The 23719-nt window shown below is 29.5% G+C and overlaps 2 long non-coding RNA genes across 2 annotated transcripts; both read left to right on the top strand.

The window, feature by feature from the left end:
- The first annotated feature begins 5706 nt into the window (after positions 1 to 5706).
- Positions 5707 to 7834, top strand: LOC127149403 (uncharacterized). The gene is made up of 5 exons (XR_007820924.1): positions 5707 to 5767; positions 6539 to 6587; positions 6810 to 6864; positions 6945 to 7032; positions 7699 to 7834. It is a non-coding gene; the product is annotated as an uncharacterized LOC127149403 (long non-coding RNA).
- Positions 7835 to 7935: 101 nt separating this feature from the next.
- Positions 7936 to 8537, top strand: LOC127149402 (uncharacterized). Its single transcript, XR_007820923.1, has 3 exons — positions 7936 to 8015; positions 8323 to 8390; positions 8475 to 8537. It is a non-coding gene; the product is annotated as an uncharacterized LOC127149402 (long non-coding RNA).
- The last annotated feature ends 15182 nt before the right edge of the window (positions 8538 to 23719 follow it).

Here is a 23719-nt window from a genome sequence, read left to right as displayed (position 1 = left end):
TCTGATCGGGAAATTAGTATTCTTACTTTCTTTTAAAAATAAAATAGTTATGATCAAACAAGACTTAAGAAATAACTTCGTGGATGAAGTATAAATAAATAAATTATAAAATAATCAGAATAATTTTCTTTTTTAACAAGATACTATAGATTTGAGGAATTAGTGGGTGATATCCATATTTGGATATCTAGGTTGACAAATCTTTTAACACATTCATCATATTCAAGGTTAAAATGAATAGTTCTAACTAACAACAAGATTATTAGAAGGAATCACCCTAGGGTAAAATTATTAAATATTTTTGTTAATTTTTTTTGTAAATCATCTTAATTACTATATCGGAGAATTATTGTAAATAGAAAAAATGGTAAAAGTATTTATAAAATATAATAAAATTTTAAATTCTATTGATTATAAACTTCTACCAATATCAATCAATATCGATCACTCATAGTCTATCAGTGTCTATGTTTAACAATATTTGTTGTGTATTCTTTTATCTCGAGACACTCTCAAAACTAAAGAAAAAAGAAAATAATTCTCCAATAATGGAAGAACAAAGATAAGGTTTAAATAAGAAAATTCCAACTCCAGCTATGAGAATCACCAAAGGGAACAAACCTTGATGAACATGATTTGGAATGAAGACAAACAAAATGGCCTAAAAAGTCAGAAATTGTTACAAATGAACCTTCTTCATTGGTTGTGAGAAAAGACACATCTTGGAATATATCTTAGGTATTTTGACCATCTTGATCTTATGTTTAATTAATCGCTAATATTATATGTTATTAATTAAGTGATGCTTTTCAATAATCAAAATGCTATCATTATTTATTTTCTAGGCTTTTTAAATCTAAATTGGAGCCATAAACTTTTTGAATCACTCAAACTTTCAATTCTTTGATCATTTTTCTTGGAAAATTTCTCATTTAATTATGATCTTCCAATTAAATATGTATATATAAAAGAAATATTTTTAATATAAGATTGATTTTTTTAATTGAACACAGATGTGTTAAATTAGGTTAAATTTAGTATATACTAAAAATTTTGATGGCAAATTATCTTGGAACCTCTCTTCCATATTACTCTATATTAACTAATTTGATGGATCCGTTTTAGCTTCATCTTGCTAACCTAATAAAAAGGTAATTAATAAGTAGGAATTTTAGAGATAATAACTAAGTGTATGATAACATTTTAAAAATTGATAGACTTCTATTATCAATAAACTCTAGTCAATGATAGACCAATTTTCGTAATATGATTGATTAGTGATAGACATTTATTTATTAATAGACTTTGACAAATTTTGCTATATTGCAAGATTTTAAAATTGTTTCTATATATGCCAATATTTTGTATCTAATTGCTATATTTGAATATGTTCCTAATAGATAGTGGGACTTGAATTGCTAGTGCTCATGTATGATAAGATTTTTTTTTCTTAAATTTTTTGTTTATTTCCTTCTAATATTTTTAATAAGGTTTTTTATTTTGTTAAAGGAATACTAGTCAGATCCTCTAAACAAAAATGAATTTTTGAAGGGAAAATTGTCAAAAATAGAATATTTGATAAAATATTTATATATACTTCATAGGAAAAATCTAACTGTAACAAATTTTATCTTTTTAGTCATGTAAATAGTTAGTTAATTTTTTCAATTTTTGAAATAAAGCATTTTTTTAGAAACTACTCTTCTTCTTTTTCTATTTTTTTCAATAAATATTACTTGGTTTTATTTTTAAAACCACAAAATAGAAATGGAAGTTATGTTTTCAAAATATGGAAAATGCTCTCCTTCTCTTTCTTTGTTTCATTAACGAAAGTAATGTTTATAAGTTAATTTTTTTTCTAAAAGGGAAGGTTTCATGTGGTAATCACTCCAAGTCTTTTGTTTTTGTTTTTTTTTCTATTTTTTCTATTTTTGTTTATTAAAAATAAAAAAATCATACTTAATCGGGATCTTTTAAAAAATATAAAAAAGCGGCAAAGTATTTACACAGTATAGAACAATTCTGAAAATGGAAAAAACCCAGAGGCCCACAGTCTAAAATACCAAAAATACCTCATCAACAATGTGCCTAATATATTTGGTAACGCGATTTGGTACACGATCGTTTAGATTTGATTAATTTATTACATGATCGTTTAATTAATTGAGTTATACGATCGTTTAGATTTGTATCCCAAATCTAAACCATTTTTTTTTTCAAAATTTGGTATACGATCGTTTAGATTTCGCTACACGATCGTTTAGATTTCGCTACACGATCGTTTAGATTCGGAGTTCCAAATCTAAACGGATTTTTTTTTCAAAATTTGGTATACGATCGTTTAGATTTGTGGTAAATATAAACGATTTTTTTTGTATAAACGAGTTTTTTGAATATTCTTTATACACAATATTTTAGTTTTGGTTACCCTAATTTTTATGCCTAACTAACTTTTTAAAAATTCTTATAACCCTGATTTGGTTAACTAATCTAAACGTAAAAAAAGAAAAGAAGAAAGATGAATGCAGTGAATGAAAAAAAAAAGAAAAAGGAAAAAAGACATGCACACATCTAAAAAAAGAAAAAACAAGATCGATGATAGAAAAAAATAGATTACCCAAATCTAAAAACAAAAAGAAAGGAAGAAATCGTAGTAAAAAAGAAGAGTTCAGATGAAGACGATTAGTACGAAGGCTAAACCTGAAATATTTAAAGAATGACTAACTTTATGAGTTTTGGGCATAAATATTTTAGTAGTTTGTTATTTGTAGGAAAGTTTTCCTATTTAATAATTGATTTTGTTTTTTGTTTTTGAAAAACAAAATGTATTTTGTTGAACGTTTTTTTTTTCATTTTCAATTTTCCTAGTAATTTTAAGAACAATTTTCTTGTTTAAAAAGCCAGAAAGAGGACAAAATTAGTTACCAAATGCATCTTTTTTTAAATTAATTTTCAAAAAAGAAAAAAAGAAAGACAAATACTCTAAATCTTCTTTTGGTTAATCAATTTTGTTTATTTTATCCTTGGTGTTGGCAAATTAAGTCGAACTAACCAAATTTCTTATAATAACTGGCATATTTCTGAATTACGAGAGTATGACTTTTAGTCAAATTTCAAAAACAAAAAACATGTTATGAAAACTACACTTCTTTATTTTTAAATTTTGACTTAACTTTTAAAAATATTGGTAATGTAGAGATAACCAAGAAGCAAGAAATCTAGAGTTCGAAATGGTTATTCATAGGCCTAATTTTTTAAAAACAAAAATTCAAAAGCAAATAGTTTTGAACGTAAGTGGCCCATAAAGTTATCAAAGGTTTTGATTTTTCTAAGAAAATTAAATATAGGGTAGCAATGAGCAATAATATTCTTGTTGCTTGACTATATATTTTATTTATGTAAGTATTGATTCTTCTAGTCCTATCCGATAATTTAGGGGTGAGTATAAGTCTTTTTTCACCAACCTTGTGTTTAGATTTAGACTTTTTACTCATTTGATTTAACCATTTATTTTTCTTACTTTGATTGTCTTATTGGTTGAATATTGATAGAGTGATTTAGATTTGCTTATATGAGCAACTTTGGAAATAAATGTTCTTGGTGAAATTTTATTATATATTTAAAAGAAAATTATTTCAAATGACAAAAAATGTTAGAAAATACTTATGAATATAGCAAAAAGATCGAAATCTATTAATAATACGTGGATAGACTTCTATCAGTGTCATCAACTGAAAGACATCGATAAATAAAGTCACACTAGAAGAAATCTGGTCTTTAATGTCGGGTGGAAAAAATGAAAAATAAGCTTTAATGTCGGTTTTCAAAAGGCGGATGTTTAATGTCGGTTTTAAACCGACATTAAAGCTCTATCTTTAATGTCGGTTTAAAACCGACATTAAACATCATGTTTTTTAGAACCGACATTAAAGGTCTTTTTTATTTTATTTTTTATTTTTTAATTTTGTAAAAAGTTGAATTTTTCTCTCTCTTACTTTACTCTTTTCTCCTTTCTTCTCTACCAAACCCCACGCACGAAAGAAGTGTTCTCTCAACATTTCTTCCCTTTCTTCCTTTCTCAATCTCATCACTTTCTCCCATCTCTTCTCTGATCAGTCGCCGTCCCCACCATCATAGTCATCTCTCATACGTAGCTCGTGCTCGTTCGTCGTCGTATTTCTTGTATCATTTAAAATATCTTCATTCTTTCACTTTGCATCAAGAAAAAAGTCTCTCCTCTCCCAGCATTCTCCATATCTGTCGCCCAACCACAGCTTGCACCTCCGTCCCATGTTACGGTGAGCCATTTTCCATCTCTGCCTCTCTATGTTGTTAGATTTGGAATTTGGAGGTTTTCTACGAGCTGTCCAGCAAGGGTAAAAGTTGTTTCGGGTGATTTTTGGATAAGTACTGTAAATTGAGTTTGATTTTGGCGAGTTGAAACGAAAGGCAGATTTGGGTATGTCGATATTTCTATTCTTTTCATTGATGATATCCTTATTTTTCTTGTCCATTTTTATTCAATTTTTTTTGGGTTCTTTGAGATTTTAGGGCAATTGATTTAATTTGGGTAGTTGGAATTCATAATTTTTCAATTAATTTTGAAAATTGGAATTAACTGGGGGAGAAAATGTCTACTCATGAGGACATAGGAGAAAGCAGAGGCTTTAATTTGGGTGCAAAACTATAAAATAGCATCAAAGATATTTTTGCTCTAACGTTGGATTATTTCATTTGTTCAAAGGCTTTGATATTTCATAATTTCCCCATCAAACCATTTCATTGCCGGACACGGCTCTCCCATTTGCTCATTTCCATGAAATTTGCTCACTATCGACTTTTCAATTTCAAAGTTAGTATGGTCATTCTTGTTTTAGCCTCCAATTCAATCACACAAATTGCAAAGAAAATCAAGAAACCCTGTTGTTCTAAAACTCGCGTTTTTCTCTGTTTATTTTGAAATTTACTTGTCTGGAGTCGTTGACTTTGGTAGCGGATTCAGTGGTAAAGGAGAAATGTTCTAGTTCTAATTAGATTCTGGAACTTTATGGTGTTGTTTGTTTGATTTTTAATAAAAAAGAACTAAATAGATAAGTGATTGTAGTTTATGATTTATTGAAGTGCTAAGCTATTCTCTGTAATGTGTTCCTCCTATTTCTTTGAGATCACTGTATTTGGATTCCTCTGTGCTATTTCATGGGCAATTTTAATGCTTGTTCGTTTCTGAACAAAGCAAACGAGATGATATGTTATGTGTTTTTCAATTATATGACTGTCGAAATACTATTATTCTTTTGATTTTTGTTTTATTTTATTTTGGCTTTATATTATCCAATCGTACTTGTTCTCTTTACTTCAGCAAGCATAAGGTTAAACAAACTTTCCTGTTTTTGATTTATATAATATGAAAAACAAGGGGTTGAGAAATACTTATCTTCACACTCGATATGTCAAATTCTCTATCAGATGTTTCCAGATTGTATAAGGACCTAGTATCTGCTCTTTTGAAGTCAGTTTCTGAAGCATCGTGTGGGTCACTAGATGACTTGGAGGACAAAGAAGAATGTAATGAGATTGCTGAAGGACGAGCTGAATTAGTAAATGCAAGTGCTTTTACTCATATCATTGATTGATCGAGTTTATAATCGTGACGATTTCCAACACCCATCTCCTATGTCTAATCTAGGTTTTGCTTGTACATTGCAGGTTCTAAAGACGGTAAACTTTGAGCTTCATGTTCAGGAGCCTTTCTTTACTCAGCTAAAAGGTAATTCTATTAGATTTTTTTTAACATTCTTAAGCTTGTGCTAGATGGTATTAAAAGTACTAAATATGTAAACAAGATCGTGCAAAAATCAAGCCTCTCTCTCACTCAAGAGCTCCAAGTACACAGCACACATCATACAAAAAACTCAATAACCAAGCAATGGCGCACAAAAAATGGGAATACCCCGTGACACCAACTCTGTTATCAAAGTATTTGCTACAAGAATAAAATCATGTCACTACCAAATGGGCTTTGCTTTTATACTGAACTCTGCACTAGGATACCTCTACCTCTTACTCATCTTTCTTTTAAGTAAAGGCTATTCTTACTCTTGACAGTTGAATTTTTTACCGTGTAAAGTCAACTAGTGTCCTTCAACTACAAATAACCACAATAGCTTCCATTGTTTAAGAGAGGCTTAACATCTGAATACCTAACTGAGCATCTAGTGACTTGAATCAGTAACAAATGGCATGTCTATTGGCAATTTAGACACAATGTATAGACAAGATAGTATCCTTTTTTAGGAGTCTTGAATTCAAATTCCTTATGAATATTAATAGTTTACATGTCAGGTTTTGTAATCAAATTAAAATTTGAGTTCACTCCCATGAAGGTGAGAGTGTTAGTAATATAATAAAAGATATCAGCTTAAGCTTTTGGGTTCACTTTAGTAGTAGTTTTCTTGGGAATCTTTACTTGTTTATCTGTTGGTTTAGTGTTGTGATTTTTGACACTGATTTCTCTTGTGCAATATATAATTGGTTCTAGATGGCCTAAAGAGAGTGGAAGGAAGATGTGCTGCTGGTAATTACAATCGGTATTGTAAAGAACTTTCCCATTATAAAATTGCTTTCTTAGTTACAGTGTTGGAGACATTTGAGTTGCTATAGCTGTGAAACATTACATAGATTCTTTGTTGTTATTGGCTCGTTAATTTATAGTTTGGGGAGATAGTCTTGAACTAGACAAACCAACACAAATGTCAGAGTTGCAAGCAATTTTATTTCCCAATAATTTTTAACCATCTTCTTTGGTACAGAATTCAGTCTGGAGCGTTGATACTTTTCAATAAATGTTTGTTGTTTGAGGTTCAGGTATTAATTCCACAAAAATTCAAAACATTGACATTTCTACACTATTCATTATTTCCATACAAACTTCTGGATTGCTGTAGGATGTACGTCAATACCCTTCATTTTATGCGATGTTGAAAGCGGAGAGTCTTGATAACGTTCTTCCTGGAGTAAAAACATTAACAGATGGTAAGATAAAATACCTATGTCTATAATTTTCGTTTCCTTAATATTTAATTATCTTGTTCATGATAATTCTTTAATATGAACTTTCTACTTGTTCTTTTGTTCTATAGAATTTTGACATGTCCTTCTTGCCTATTTATTTTTACTTTATAAAGTAGTAGTTCTAAAAGATTATTTGCTTAGTGTACTTTATGACTTTGAAACATTATTTGAGGTCTTAAGAGCCATAAAGCAAGATAAAGATAATCAATAAGTTAAATATAAAGAAACTCGATAACAAACATTCTGAAGCCATGATAAATATATTGAATATCATGACACTATTCCTAGTAAAATGTGGCAGCATGACAACCTTCTGGTTGGATTGTGTTCAAATAAATGGAAACTTTATGGGTTGTTCAGATTAATATAGCAAAATATTAAAATCTATCTATGATGGAACAGACTACTTTTTGTGTCTATCTGAATCATGATGGACATAAACAGTAGTCTATTTTGGTCTATTGTTATGTATCATAGGTAAATTATGATTTTTACTATACTTTTAGATATTTTTAGAAGTTTTGTCATTTAAAATATTTCTCCTTGTGTTATCTCTCTTGTGCATGTGAAATAATCTAGCTACCATCTGAATATTGTATTGGTCTATGAGGATAAAACTTGTTTCAGGTGTTCAAGTATACAGGAAGTTCTACTCTGAAGAGAAAGAACTGTCCAATGGTGTCCTTGGGATTCATGTCAAAAAATCTGTTGTCCAGCCATACATTATTTTGTCCAATGTTTTTAACTGCAGATTCATGAAAGTTTAGAGGTGGTGCTTAATTTTCAACTTGGTGCAACTTATTGTTCCATGTCCAAAATTCTATCTACTTTTGTTGATAGTTTTTTTTCTCCATATTTGCAGCAGGGAATCTATGTTGCTGGTTTGCGAGAAGAGATTGTTGCTTCTTCTGAGCAAGTTCTCGATCTTATGGAATTTGGAGAATGTAATTTAAATTTCCAAAGAATACAGTCCTTTGCTTCCTCCTTAAAGAGCTTAATGGAATTCTATTTTGTTTCCAAATTTATTTTATATTTCTCAGCCTTTGGGTTAATAATTCTAAACTTCTGATTTTGAGACTGAAGAGTTGAATAGGGAGCGTTTTGAATTTTTTACCTCTTGAAATGATTTCATTTTCATTTCTATTTTGATCTCTTAGAAGCCAATACCTCTGGTTTGTTAGGACTTTGTCTGCCTCTTCTTAAATATATTAGTGATTGAAAGTAATTTTAACAACTTGTTTATACATTCAGCTCATCGTCATATTGGAGAGACAAATATGAATTTGTACAGTAGTAGATCCCACACTATTTTCCGCATGGTAAACTCAACATCCTTCCAATTCTGCAAGTCATTCAGCTATTGTTTTTATTTCCCCCCTCTATCTTACTTAATAATGAAATAGATAATTGAGAGTCGGGATAAAGTTGAAGATGGAGAAGCTGGAAATTCTTGTGATGCTGTTCGTATTTTAGTTCTGGTATGTGGTTCCTATAATAATCAGCTATTCTACTTGCTTTTCATTCCATTATTCATTTAGCAATTACCTTGTTATTGTGACTAGAAGATGGACCCATCACCTACCCATGTTGGCTAAAAGCTTATCTTTCTTTCAAAGAATTGTGGAAGAAAGAACCGCTTAGAATTATGGGGTGTTGTCCTTTCAATCAAACGCAAAGCTTTTTGGATTCCTATTGTTAGAAGTGAAGTATGGTTGATAAAGGTGGAAAGATGCTCTCCTCTTTATTCATTTAACTCATACTTGCAAGCTGGTTAGGAAAGGGTAATATAAACTTGTGAATAATTTCCTTTATCAACAATTAAAGTTGTGAGACTGTGTTGTGAATGGAGAAGGTCATGAGTAAAAGTGGAATGGTGGAGGCATGCAAAATTATTTCAAATGGGGTAAAGAAAGAAATCTCATTCTGGAAGGAAGTATATTACCCATGCATGGACTAGGAAAGAAATGTGGAAAAGGGAATATTATCATGTGTAGATTGGTGATGACATTGAGGTTGAGTAAAAGAGTAGTTGTTTTTTGAAGACAGAATAGGAGAAGCAAGGTCTCAATATGATTAGATAGAAAACAGTTGTTGTTACCATATCTTTTCTTCATTTTTCTCATGAAACGTTAAAATGACAAAATCAGTTTTTAGTGTTAAACAACAGAGATATAGAATGATCCTAAGGTTCTAAAGCTCGCAAAAAATTCCTGCCTTTGCTAATTGGTGAAATGTAAAATGTGAGGGCAAATGTGTTTACTTATCGTAACCTCCTAAGGGAGTAGCAATGCTGATAGGGTATGATGGTTTTACTTTTCATATCGTAATCATACTGTGTTTCCACATATGGAAGCAAATGCCTGCCACATTAGGTCAGACAATTGGTTTGGCATATGAGGGGGCAAAATACTTTGAAAGGCAGGGACTGGTGACTTTCTTTTTCTTAGTCTTTTTCTTCTATTTTAATTTTTTTAATCCTTTCACGTAAAGTAGCTTTTCTTTCTCTTGAATCATAAGGTTTTTGTTTTCATTTTTATTCATCTCCAAGTATCAGCAGATAATGAAGTTACTATAACTGAGCTTTACTTTTCAGCTTATTGTGTTGATGTTGCTTATTTCTTTATAGATTGATATTGGTTTTCATAATAATGTTATGTAAAAAAATGTTGATTATTCATTTGGTGGGCAATATTAAGAACTTTTCATCCTTTTCTGCAATTTTAGTACTTCAAACAGCTTTGTTATTCATATAAATGGTTTATTTGGATATTGTTTGTAGATAATTGAAGTGATATCGGGTTGAAAGCTAAGCGATTGTGTAGAAATGGTCAAGCGACCGTTGAAAATTGAAGACTGAGAAGGCATTTAGGATTTTTAATTATTTAATTCTTGTATTAGAATCTTTTTTCATGTACTATTGTAGAATGTATATATAAACATAATATTAATATTTTATTTTGTGTATTCAAATGTAAAAGACAAATGTTATAGTTTCTAACATAATATGAATTTCATTGATTTGTTGGCGTGTGAAAAACATATTTATCTACATTGACCCAATGTCGGTCTATAGGACAATAATGTAACAATTAAATAAAAATAAATTTGTAAAAATGAATAAAAAAACTAGGCTTTAATGTCGGTTTTAAACCGACATATCAGAGTTCAACTGACATTAAAGGGCTTCAATAACACTATCAAAGATGTCGGTTGAAAACTGACAAACCGACATTAAAGAGGGCTTTAATGTCGTTTTTAAACCGACATTAAAGCCCAACCGACATTAAAGGGCTTCAATAACACCATCAAAGATGTCGGTTGAAAACTGACATTAAAGGCCTTTAATGTCGTTTTTAAACCGACATTAAAGAGGCCTTTAATGTCGTTTTTAAACCGACATTAAAGCCCAACCGACATTAAAGGCCTTTAATAACGCTCACAAAGATGTCGGTTGCCAAGTGACATTAAAGGCCTTTAATGTCGGTTTTAAACCGACATTAAAGGCCAAAATTCTTCTAGTGTCAATCAATTTCTATCATTAATAGATTCTAAATTCTTGCTACATACTTGAAAACAATCTTTATTTAAATTTACGATTTAATATGGAAAAGACTTTGAAAGTTTGAGTGAGTTTGGAAAAGTGACTTAATAAGTATATAATTGGGGTAAAATAGATACTTTTTGTGTTAAATATGAAAATATGTGTATGTACTCAAAGAAGCCTAAGTATCTTCAACAGAGGTGTCACATGTAATGTGAGCCTGAGTGTTTTCTTGGTGATTTGAGCTATTCATGTGTCAGTGTTCTTGGCTTTCATTTATAGATAAACACAACATTGCAAAGCTTCTTTCGTTTACGAAGAGTTTAGACTTTCCATAAATTTGAGGCTCCCTCACTTGATGCATTAAAAGCTTACTCCTAGTATATATGCTAATGAAGAGTTTACACTCCTAAACTTGAAACATTCTCTCTTAATGCATTGGACGTTTACGCTCCTCCTAGACCTGAGATTCCTTCTGATGCAACGATACTCTTCTCATCTTTCGTCTGTCAAAACTTCTCCAAACACATTTTACTTAGGATCTCCTGCCATCACCAACATCGAAGTTAGACTCAACTATGTAAAAACCAATATGTTAACTTCTTAACTAGATCAATGCAAAAATGTAATCTCTTTGTCGTACTCTACGACTATACAAAAAAGAGCCTCTCAACAAGAGAAAAAAAACAGCCTTAATGTCTACTCTAAGACCATACAAAGTCTAACATTAAAAACGAAGAAAATAACTGACTATATGTATGGAGAAGAAGAGGAAGAAATAAAATCTTGTAATAAATTATATCTTTGTGAAGACTAAAACAGAAATTTATTACTAAAAATTTATAACGATAAATAAGAAAATAATATCATTCTTCAAACAAAAGTAGTGCGAACGATCATTAAATCTTTGACAAGAATCGATAAATATACACCTAAACAATAACCAACACCAATAGGATTAATATCTTTTGCAATGATGGCATGTTATCTTTATGGAGTGATATATATCTTATTTTCATTGAATCCTTATGCAATATTTATAAATTTAATAAAAAGACTATTCATCATAATTGAAGTAAATAATTTTATAGATAGAGATAATTAATTATAAAATATACCATAGTGGATTAATGTGCATGATTGGAAGCTCCCCATTTGAATTAATCCATAGAATAAAAGAAATCAATCCAATGTGATAATTGAAATAAATAAATAAATTTCAATTTCCAATTGACTGGGACTTCAAGTAATTACTCAAACAAGAAATGGATATATAATTTGTTCCCAACCACAACTATCTCGTCTTCAAAAAGATCACTTGCAAAAAAGTTTAGTCCTCGATCTTATACAAGCTTTAAAGTAAAAAACTCGAATTTACATAATTATAATTATAGAAATTGTAACAATGATGTATAAGTTTAATATTTTTATATACATTTCAAATTTCTTTGAGCCTTGACTCAAACGAGATTCTGATAAAAAAATTTGTCAATCGATTTCAACTTTAGTTATCAAATTTTGATGACTGAATTTTTAGCTGACTGCATTTCAAACTTTCATCCAACACCAACTAATGTTAGGCAAAACCACTTCGATGAACGAGGAGGAATTGACATCTTTCCCTCTTCAATCTATTGATTGAGGACTCAATTTTTACATTGTGTGATTGCAACTATTACCATCATTTTTGTAAATTGCCGATAAAGCAAAGACATAAGAAGTTTGAGGCATTTTCCTTTTCTTTCTTTTTGTGTTGAATTAAAAATGGATTTATAAGAGGTGAATAATAATGGCTCAATTATTGAAGGTTTTTGTAGGGTTGTAAACCTAAGTTTAGAGGACAGTACTATGGGTCCTATCCATGTGTGCACATGCATTTGTTAGGCTTAGGGTGTGAGCGTGTGCAAGAAACACTCTTACTTTGCACATTTGACTAAAGAAAATCTTTTCAAAGGAGATATGTATAATGCTCTTTTCTCTATTTCTTGCATTATTGTATTTCTACGATTCCCAATAATGTTTGTATGATTATTCTATAGGTGGGAATTTGAAGGGTTGTGAGTGTTGTGGATTTTCACTTTTTTTTTTCAAATCTTTTTATAATAAGAATAAGAGAAAAAAGAAAACATAATTGAAGTGTATAGTTGAATTAGGTTTAGAGATATATCTTTGATTAAGATATTAGAAGTTGGATGTCATTTTTCTATTGGATACAAAAGTAAAGATAAATGAAAAATTACATTAAATTCTATTTATTTAATGAGTGGGGATGAGTATAGGAATATGTATGATTGTGAAGTCTAATCATCAAAGAGACTTAGTTCATGTAGTAAAACTAAAAAGAAAAAGTTAAAATACCATTCATCAAGTGTATTTTGGAGTTTATCTCTCATGGTAGTTTAGATACTTTGTTGAAATGTCTAGAATTTGTTATTTGGTGTTCTCTAAATGACCAAATTTGGTGGGGATCAAGAGCTAACACCTTTGGAACCTAAGTTGCATAAAATGACAATATATTATGTTATATAAACCCTCTATACTTGTATTATAAGACATTTCTCTTTAATAGTAAAGTTGTTCTCTCCCTCTAACTGAAGACAAAACTAAAACACTGTTAGGGAAATTACAAAATCTATATGTCAATCTTATTGTTTGCCTTCACATTTTTTTTGTTTGTTGATTTCATTTTGTTACAATGTACTCTGAATAAGTTTTATAGTAAGCCTCTCTTATGAGTTTATTATCTTATCATTATTGTTATTATTTTTGTTGAAAAAGAAACCGATGAGAGTCAGCAGATGCACCCAAACATCCCTGCTAGGTGGGCACTATTTTAGCACCATCATCATTCCCATAAATATATTCATTAAGTGCAATGGGAACATCAATCTCAGTACAAAAAGAGGCTTGAGATAAGTCAACACGAGAATTAAAGGAAAGCAGATAAATTTAAGGAAATCGTAGATGAAGAGTAGTTCTTGAATAGCTTGCTTTTGGATAATCAAAGATCCGTGAGATTGCAAATATCTTCCCAAATGTTAAGAGAGCTGGAAGTGTGATTTCTAAATAATATGTTTTTATTTCTTTCCAACCAAATTGACCAAATAATTGCCACCATGAGTTATATGAAATCAGCTCCCTTTTGGTCTTTGTATTACGAGTCATAATATATTCACTGAGGCTATTGAGATTGACCAAGAAATCAAACCAACCCAGTAAAGATCTAGCTTTATTCTAGAAAAAAGAGTTGTGGGGCAAGAAAGAAAGAGATGATCAGAAGTTTCATTACCCGATCTGCACATCATATACCAGTTTGGATTCAAACACAAGGATTTCAGTCTAAATTGAATTAGGTCAGTAGTAAGAATCCCATTTTGTTTAATAGTTTAGAGAAAGACTTCGCATTTTTTTAGAATTTTAGATTTCCAAAGGTGCTTGTAAGCGTTTAACAAATTGTTCTCAGATAGGGATGAATGTTGTGAGAAGGTGGCTAATTTAACAGGCATGACAGAGTATTTTTCTACTACTATTCAGCTTCCAAAAGGAGATATCATTACCTCTTTGATTAGAGATGTTTGTAAGATTGGATTTGATCAAGAGTCACTGGTTACTTTCTCTTTCATTGAGTGGTCTTCTAGGTTTGATATCCAAGTCATTGATGTTATCATTCCAAGCATCTCTGATCGAACATTCTTTGATGAGGAAGAGAGCAAACAACCTTGGCTAATTGTGGCTAAGAGGTGAGTTTCAATTCCATATATTATTCCAAACAGAGAGGCACCTGCCATTATTTATTTTCTATTCAATATTGTCATTGAACCACTAAATGTGATTGCAAATAGCTCTCCTGTAAGGGACATTTGAGCGACTAAATCTGCTTTTGGAAGAGATATCACCTAAATAGACTTTGTGTACTTATTGTAATCATTATTGTTATTATTATAATTACTATTAAAAAATAGTATATATTAATGTTCCTTTGTAAATATTGGAAACATATTCACACGAAGTAATTTTTTTTAAGAAAATTATTGTTGTTATTTGTTTAATCAATTTCAATAAAATTTAATTTTGAAAAGACCAAATTTAAGATTTTTTGAGAGCATAAGAACTAAGTTTAGATACAATTGAAAGTATACACAACAATTATGAATAAAAGGATAATCAAAATAAGCAACACTTTTAGTTGTAATAATTAAAAGTCACATGATATGAATACATTCTCCAAAAAAAAAAAAAGTAAAAAGGCCAAAAGGATGGAGGGGGAAATTTTGGTGTTTTTAACCAAAATCCAAAATTACATCCTTATTTATTTTTACTTTCCAACTCTCCATCCTTCATTATTTCAAGAGAAATAATGTTAAAAATGAAAATAAATAGATAAGTAAATAGAAAAGAAAATTAACATCAAAATTAAATCGGACAAAATAAGTTGCTAAAATCATTTGCTCATCTCTAATAATTTTGAGTTTTAATTTTACATTAAATTGAATCAAAGTTTTATAGGGTACCTCTCTTTTTTTTTTCTTCTTTCTATTTTTATATATATATTTTTTCTTTTTGCAGTTTCTTGGAACATGACTCTTCTTCGTTTATCTCATATCTTTTATATTTCTAATTTTTTTTATCTCATCTTTTTATCGATCTCTTTTAATTTTGTTAACAACATATAGAATTTCGGTGAATGCATCTTTCTTTCTTTTCTTTTATATTCCATTAACGATTTGTTTTCAATTTTTTTATTGGTAGAAAATTTCCCTCAATTTTTCTTATAATTATGGTCTATGTAGGTACTTTAATTTTAGGGTCTTTTTTCAAAAATATAATAAACTGACAAAATATTTAAACTGTATAAAACAATTTCAAAAATAGAAAAAGCTCACAGGCCCACAATAGAAAATACAAAAAATGTCCCAATCAACACACAATTAATTGACTACTCACGTGTGTAATATATTTGGTACACGATCTTGTACCAAATATCCAACGATTTTTTTTTTCAAGATTCTTTATGTTACAAATTTCTGCACTAAATCAGAGAACGCATCGACAAACCAACCAGAACGCAATAGCCAGATAACCACAAAGTAAGCGATAAAAGAATGAACAACAGAAAGATATATAGTGGTTCGACCAATTCAGTCTACATCCACTTTTATAACTAACTTGGAGGGACTTTATTAAGAGCAATATCAAGATACACATTATAGATATCAACAAAGTAATATACAATCTGTAATTTTACCATCGAACTCGACTTTACCATCGACCAAACACCAAGAAACTAAGAGACATATGTGCTGAAATATACCTCTGAATCTGAGAACGAAAAACTTCAAAAATACCCTAGAAACATGATCCAAACACGTCGGTTAACACCCAATGACGAAATTGATCCAAACCCATCGGAACCCAATATCATTGCCCGAAAACTAAGACCCAAACGCTGCCCAAAACACTCCATCTCTACCCGTCGATGTAACTGTCGAAAAACATAGTCTCTTTGCTGGAAACAGTCGTGGCCCAAACGCCCGAGACCCGAACAATGCAGACAGTCGTGGACGCCAACCTATAGTGTGCCATCAACGTCTCTCTCTCTTTCCGTTGGATTCACCTTGTGTGGGTAAGAAAAATTTTCTCTCTTTTCTTTCTCTGTGAATTACGGTTGCCCCTATTCCTTCATCTCTTATTTTCTTTTCTTTTAATAACCTAAATGAAGAAGATAAGAATATTTGCAAAAATGGCATTGAGGCATAATTACCATTCTGCCCTCAACTTAAAAACCTATTTTAAACCTCTTAAATGTTTGTCAATTTTTCACAAATATCCCTCATGAAAAACTATTTAAGTTATATAATTCATATACTTAATAATATTACATTGAATTGCATAAAATTTGAAAAAAATGGAAATCATGTAGTAAGTATATCAACCAACTAATACATATAGTATAAGTACATCACAATACTGATATACAAAACGGATACAAAGTGGGAGAAAAAATAATGATTGGGGCCTTAAAAAGTGGGAGAAGAAATATGAGATGATTAGGACATAAAAAAACGGGAGAAGAAATAAATTATTGAATGGTAGTTTGAGAATAATAAAATATTTAAGATGGAATGTATTTTAAAAAGTGAGAATGTTGTCGCGTTTGAAAGCAACCATTTGAAATAAGTTTGAAGAAAGTACTGAGATTTAACAAAAAATGATTATCGAAAATCTGGATAAAAAATAGTGAGAAAAAAGAAGAAGAATGAGATAAAGATGTCGAAAACGAAAATTGAACAAACTATAGTTTTTTTTATTGTTTTTTTTTATATTTTTTAGAGAACCTACCGAAAACCAACCTAAAAGTAGTTTTTGAGAAAAACAAACATTTTTTATTATTAGATTAATTTTTTATTATGAATACAAATATGATATAGAAGTTTACAAAAGAGAAGAAGAGAAAGTGGAAGACGAAGCATCAAAAGGAGATGACCAATAAAGAGAGAAGAATGTACAGGGATAGTTTGAGAATAATAAAAATTTTAAAGTATAAATGTTGAATAAGAAATTTTGGAACCAATCACAAATTTTCACATCATTTACTAAAATTAACAATTATATTTGGGATTAACTAAAAATTGACATGTGTCCCAAATTAAATTTAAAGACAAATTGGTCAATTCTAATAATGTCAGGTGTCTTTATTATGGCAATTGGATCAAATTAATTATTTTGGTTCAATTAAATATTAGTTCGGCTAAAATTCAATTGAGCCAAAAAATAAGCTTAATTTAGCCTAAAATAAAATATGACCCAAATCCATGTGATTGAGCCCATGGGTATGGTCCATGGACCAGAACAGGCTCAAGTCCATAAAAGCCCACCAGGGAACTCTATAAATGGAGGAGTTCTCTTCATTTGTGGGGTTGGAAACTTTTTACTCTAGAAGGTCTAGAGAGAATTCTCCCAAAAGATAGAAGTCTCCTCAACTCCTGAAGTCGACCACCCTCGAAGATTGGAGCTCCTTTGAAGATCCAAGTTTTCTTCAAAGACTCCAATTTCAAGAACACCTTCGAAGATTGAAGCTCTTTTGAAGATCCAAGTTTTCTTCCAAGTCTTCAATTTCAAGAACACCTTCGAAGATTGAAACTCCTTTGAAGATCCAAGCTTTCTTAAGTCTTCAACTTCAAAAACACCCTCGAAGATTGAAGCTTCTTTGAAGATATAAGCTTTCTTCCAAGACTCCAACTTCAAGAACATCACGTGTTTCGCTTCCTCAAATCAAGCGTAAGCATCCAGCTGAGAGAGAATCAGAGGATCAAATTCTAGAGATCGAACCACATTGCATCGAATCAACATAAATACAACATCAACACAAGTTCAACTCCGCGAATCAAATTTCTTCGAAAATCTCGTGTGAACAATAAAATATCTCCAAAATATTTTAGAGATTAAAATTTTCCATATTTGCAAAATTTAAAATGGATGTGTCATAATTGCTAAAACCTATTCTCACAGTGCTATCCAATACAATTTCTATAAAACTGAAAAACAGGAATAATTGGTAGATCAAATATCGATTGGAAAGAAGATCCATATCTTTTCTCTTTGATTGTCCTCGTTTCAATTGCCAGTTGGTGCAATGGAATGGTGATGTATGAAATGCCTGAAATCAATGAATGGGAAATGTTTGAAATTAAAGAGAAGCGTAACGAGAAAGAGATAAAGACAAAACTTACAATTATGCCTTCTAGAGATTGGCAAAGTAAAATAAGAGATTAGAAAACAAAGAACCCATGTTGAGCACCTCGAATAACTGAACTAGTAAACTCATATCAACACAAGAATATTTACGAAGCTACAAGTTTGGAAGGATAGACAAACATCATACCTAGAACACAAATTTTTGGACTTGTGGTAATGGTGAGATCATATTGAACATGTTTGTAAACCTTTTCACCATGTCATAACTTCATAAGAGAATTACACTTGTTATATTTATTATTAATAGTTGTAGGTATGGTTCATTACACTTATTATTAACAAAAGTGCACTTTAAAATATAGAAAACACTTTCAACAAGACTAAAATGATACAAAATATACTTTAAACCACAATAGTCGAATATGTATTTTGGTAGGGATGTAAAAACTACTTACCTAGATTGAAGCCCACAATTTTCAATCCAAAAATCTAATTCCTTGAACAAATAACAACGTCCTTGAAGTCTAAACAACAAACACAATGTTTAGGTTTACAATATATAGTTCAAATAACTTAGTCAACATATATTAAGAGAATGTTTAAGGGCGATAATATTATCCAAAATTAACTAAAACCAATAATTATCCTTGGTTGATTAGCTCAAGCTAGTAACAAACTACAAACAACAAGCTAAAATCATTCTAAAATCATGTTAAAACTAAATTAACATACTTTATTTGAGTTCAAAACAGCGTAATATGATTTCAAACTTACCTAAATCTTAGTCTAACATATATAAATTTAAACAAACCAAGTTAGTGACAAAAAAAAATAATCTAAAATTTATACATTTTTTTTATTTAGTACTTAAAGCAAATACTTGGTGTACGTTCGATAAATTCCACCAACACCCCATCTTTCTAAGTTACAGCCATTGTCCAAATTCAGTTTATAAAATAGAGAGAGGCTAAATAGACGATAGCATCAAGTTTGAAATGATTCATCTCTCTCTCACAAACTATTCTCAATTTACGAAGAAGCTTAAGTTTTTCATATGGTTTGAACCATCTCCAAAAGAAGCTTAAAATTTTCATTTGGGAGTACATTTATTCTTTGCATTAAAACATTTGAGAAGTTACACAAGAGGGGTTATGCACATCTACAAGCTACTACTCTATGTTGATAAACAGTCGGTTCAGAAAATCGAATCCATAATTTTAGTAGTTGCATCTATGACACAAAGTTACATAATTTTTACTAGAACTTTTTTATGGGAATTTCCAAGATTCGGAGACATTTTACTCTCATTTACCAATTACTTGTTGGTCATTCATTCAAAAATGACAAGATTTAGGGTTTAGAGTTGTTGTGTGATATAATTCATGATTGTAGAGTTATGACACAGTATAGCTAGACATCATCACACATACTCAACATGATGTACATATATTGATACATAGATCAGAACAATGATCACTCATAATTGCCATAATAAAAATTAGAAAAGCAATCCCCTCAATCAGAAGTCACCATGCATGCAATAAATCTGTTAAGCTTTACCTGATCGCCTTTATCTCTCTTAACTAAGAGTCTCTTTTCATGGAAAACTTAAATAGTTGACGGTCAAGATAACTCACTGCAATTTGATTTCACTACCACAGTCTCGAACACACAAACCAACTTAAGAAAAATATATACTTGTTAGTCTACAATCAAACAACCTTGAATAGAATAAAAGTCCAACAAACAATAATCCAACAAAAATCGAAATAATAGAATCAAATCCCAACAATAGCCAAAGTGGAAACAACCCAAATCAAAATAAAATAAGTAAATAAATAAAGGAAGTGTGACAAATTCTCAACTCGTCGAGTAATTCTGTTCAACATACTTTTGGATTAGTCTTGTCGTCATCAAACCTAAAGTCTAAAGGCTAATCAAAGTTCCAGCCAAGTTCGATCCAAGCCAATTCAAAGTCGATCAACACAGTTGATCAGCCAGACCAAATTCAAAGTTTTTATAAATTAGATTGGATAGGAATCTATGTCTAATAAATTGGAGTTACTCTATGAGTCAGCCATTTGAACTATGTTTGGACCAATCTGTTAGGCTCAACTAAAAGTCCAATCCAATATGACTAACATATATTTTATATATGATTATGATTTTAAAATAATAAAAAGACCTATTTCAACAACCAATTATTTTTCATCTACACATGCATGTAAAAATGAAAAACAATGAATGTAATGAGAGATATAATAGATTAAATGTGTGTAGTGTTGAGTGAGTAAGAGTTGGAAAGTAAGAACGCTAAAAAACGCGTTCTTCCCAATTGAATGAGGGAAATATCCTAATTTTGAATTTCATTCATAAGAAATTTCGTTAATAATTCAATAAGAAATTTTTTAAATAATTTTTTTAAATTCATAAATAAGATTTTTTAAAAAGAAATAATCAAATATATTAATTTAATAATTAATAAATGTATTATGAATATTTAATATTAAAGTCAAATATTATTAGATGTCCATAACCTCCTTAGGTTACAAATTCATCCAATAACCTCCCCATCAATATCCATAACTTTCTTGTTCCCTATTTATGTTTGATTTTGTAACCATTATTCTCACAACCCTATAAATAGAGATTGTAAAGATCATTTGTAGACACACCATTATTCTTTTCTCCCTCTCTTCTCTATTCTTCTTTTGTGTTCTTATTTAGTTTTTGGTTCTTTATTTCATAACACGTTATCAGCACGAGTCTCTACTAATTTGAAGGTTTTGTAGCAATTGATTTTGATTCATGTTAAAGACCGACTAGAATTATTTTCATAGTTTTTGAGGTATTTAGAATTTCGTCCAAATATGATGAGTATTTTGATTTTGATGATTTTATCATATATATATATATATATATATATATATATATATATATATATATATATATATTTGGTGTATTCATCATTGATCTTCTCATCACCATCATTCATATTTCTTGATTAGTAGTATGCAATATATGAAATTGTTTGCTAAGATACATTTGTTATTAGTTTTATAATTTGATTTGATCGAATCGAAAAACTTTATTCATATTTTCATATGTTCGACAAAAATTGCATGTACTTTATCCTCATACTTTGGTAGAATGACTAAATAGAAAAAAAAAATTGCGATTGCATAGATTTAATGAAAAACTATCCTTAATTTGGTTTCAAGTTATGTATGACATTTCATGGTAAAATTTTGTGATATTAAATTTTGGGTGCATGAGATATGTATATCATGACATATGTGTTGAATAAGTATATATTTAAAATTAAATTCTATTTGAAGTATATGTATATATATGTGTGTGGTTACTATTTTAGACCATAAATAATTTTCATATTTGTTGAAGAATAAAATTTATGTTTGAGAAACTTAAATAACCTTGTTTTGAGTGATCCAAAAATAGAAAAGATATTAAATAATCAAGTATTTCTTGACTTTAATTTTTTGGTTAAAACTTATAGATTTGTCAAATATGTTATATCATTTTAGATTTATGTTATAAATGTTTTAATGTTATTTAGATTAAGGTGGTAAATCATGCCTTATATTTAAATATAATTCTTATATTTGAAATATTTGATTGAAATGTTTTTCTAATTAATTTATATGAAAGTTTAAATTAGAATATTTATTTTCCTAATTGGATTTCATTTTACTTGACAAATATTGTGGTAATATTTATCTTATATATATATATATATATTATATAATGTTAATGTTGTTTCTCAAATATGAGAATAAATTCTCAATGTTGTTTTTGAAACTTATTTGATTGTTGAATATTTAAATTATTCTCATGTGAACTTTATGAGTCTTAAAAATTTTATAGTGATTATATATATTTGATTAAATTCTCTTATGACAAAGTTTATAAAAGTTATGTATAATAGTTAATTATTTCTTAAACTCAATGTTGATTTAATGCACCTGAAGTTGCATAAATCAATTGTTTTTGTCGTGCACCAGTAGTTGCACATATCAAAACATCTTTGCTCTTACAATAACAATTTGATAGAGAAAGTTTGAAACATTATATTATATATTGAGCATATGTTTCTATACAAAAAAAATGGTAAATTTTGATTAAATAATTTAATAGCATTCCCTGAAGTGAATGTTACAATATTTAGTAAGATCGAAATTATGTTAATAGAGAATAAGGTTTATTTGATTAGAACCATATGAGAATTTTATTTTCCAAATATGTTTGGAAAAGATACAATAATCTTGTACTTGTCGTAAATTAAGAGTCTATTTGAAAAATTAAAATCCTTAACGATGAAAAGGAGAGCGATGCATGAAAGCAAACTTTGATAAATTATTTGTATCTCTCGAAGAGATCATAGTTTTTATTTTAACCTTATAAATATGATATTATTCGGATATCACAGATTACTTACAATCTCTTGAAGAAATGATTATTCTTTTTGCCCATTCATATATGGATGAAATATTTAGATTTTCTTTTAATCTAGAGAGAATAAGAATAATCTCTTGATATTTATGTGTTGCATATAGTACATCTATGCATATTATACTTAAAACTAAACAATACACCTTCAAGATTTGATAGTCTTGATAGTCTTGATATACCTTACTATCTTTGTAAATCTATCAAAGAGAAGTTTAGTAAATTGGAAAGGTATATGTTGTAATCGATATCATATCTAGAGAGATTGACTATAAGAATAATATATGATATGCATATATTATATATAATCTTCTGCGGGTATTGCATATAGAAAATTTACCTACTTTTACTTCTCAATTATATTACACACACATTCGTGTAATTGATATATATATGCAACAACGAACCTGAAGTTCATTGATCCAAACATAATTTTATTTGACATTAGAGTCATTTTGGGTCAATAATGAAATTAATGTATGATTGGAAATATACATTGACATCCATTGAAGAACTAGAAGATTCTTTCATGTAATAAATTGTCAAGGAGTCTCTTGTTCTCAAGAGGTTAATCATCAAACTCTCACTAAAGAAATTTGAAATTGAAACTCTCACGCTTTTGGGAAGAGATTCATGGTTTATTAATTCTTGTTGGCGCATCTTATTGTCGGCCACAGATATACTTATTGTTTTGATTTAAAAATGTTAATGAGTTTGCATCCCAAACATTTGATAATTGATTGAGATAAGTGAACGAACATATTGTAGCAGATGTTTGAATAGAAAAACTTCTAAATTTGTATGAGATCATGTTTAAGATGATGAAACAATTAAACCCCGGATGGATGATATATTTACTATACAATTTGCTAGTTCTCATTAATGAGACATTTTTTCCAACATTAGGGGGAGAAATTAAGAAAATGTTGGAAAAATAAATTGAAT

The sequence above is a fragment of the Cucumis melo genome, chromosome 5, assembly GCF_025177605.1.
Source record: "Cucumis melo cultivar AY chromosome 5, USDA_Cmelo_AY_1.0, whole genome shotgun sequence".
Classification (NCBI taxonomy): Eukaryota; Viridiplantae; Streptophyta; class Magnoliopsida; order Cucurbitales; family Cucurbitaceae; genus Cucumis; species Cucumis melo.
The sequence above is the reverse complement of the archived record's forward strand: the minus strand, read 5'-3'. Positions and strand labels throughout refer to the sequence as shown.